General features: G+C 40.9%; 1 non-coding gene across 1 annotated transcript; it reads right to left on the reverse strand.

Annotated features, from left to right (window-relative positions):
• Positions 1-107, reverse strand: LOC131002114 (small nucleolar RNA R71). Its single transcript, XR_009094190.1, has one exon. It is a non-coding gene; the product is annotated as a small nucleolar RNA R71 (small nucleolar RNA).
• Between the last annotated feature and the right edge of the window lie 683 nt (positions 108-790).

Consider the following 790-nt stretch of genomic DNA (forward strand, 5'->3'; position numbering starts at 1 on the left):
AAAATCATTGCGGAGATTTCTCACTTTTTCCAGCTAGGAAATGAGACTATTCATGATGCCTGGGAAAGATTTCGTGAGCTGCTCAGGAATTGTCCACAACATGGTTTCACGGAGGATCAGCAAATCATTCACTTTTATAATGGTTTGACTGGTCTAACAAAAAGTATGGTGGATGCTACTGCAGGTGGATGTCTTCTCCATAGAAATACAAGGGAGGCTTATCGTGTGATAGAAGAGATGGCCTCCAATAGTTATCAATGGTCGAATGACAGAAATTCTACGAGAAGAATTGCAGCTGTGCATGAGGAGAGAGATGATTTTAAGGAGAAATATGAAGCTCTTCAAAAGCAGTATGAGTTGGAGAGAAAAACATTGCTAGCTAAAATTCCTTAGCAGCCGAGTTTATCTGATGTGTCACAATTTGAAGATGCTAATTATGTCCCGCGGCAGTACCAATTCAATAGACCAAACTATCAGGGACATCAGGGCAGAAATCCACCGTATCATCCCAATAATAGGAATCATCCAAATTTTTCCTATTCAAATCCCAACAATGTTGTGCAGCCTCCACCTGGGTTTTCTGTGTCTAGTGGAGGAGTTATAAATGAGCCGAAGAAGGGATCGCTTGAGGATATGATGCAGTAGGTTTTAACAGAGGTGTCTAGTATGAAGACAACTGTTAATACAAGGATGACCAATTTGGAGTCTCAAGTGGGTTAAATTGGAAATAATTTTTCAGCACTGTCCAAGCAAGTGCAGATATTGGAGACTCAAGTTGGTCAGATGGCCA

The sequence above is a fragment of the Salvia miltiorrhiza genome, chromosome 8 (genome assembly GCF_028751815.1).
Source record: "Salvia miltiorrhiza cultivar Shanhuang (shh) chromosome 8, IMPLAD_Smil_shh, whole genome shotgun sequence".
Lineage (NCBI taxonomy): Eukaryota > Viridiplantae > Streptophyta > Magnoliopsida > Lamiales > Lamiaceae > Salvia > Salvia miltiorrhiza.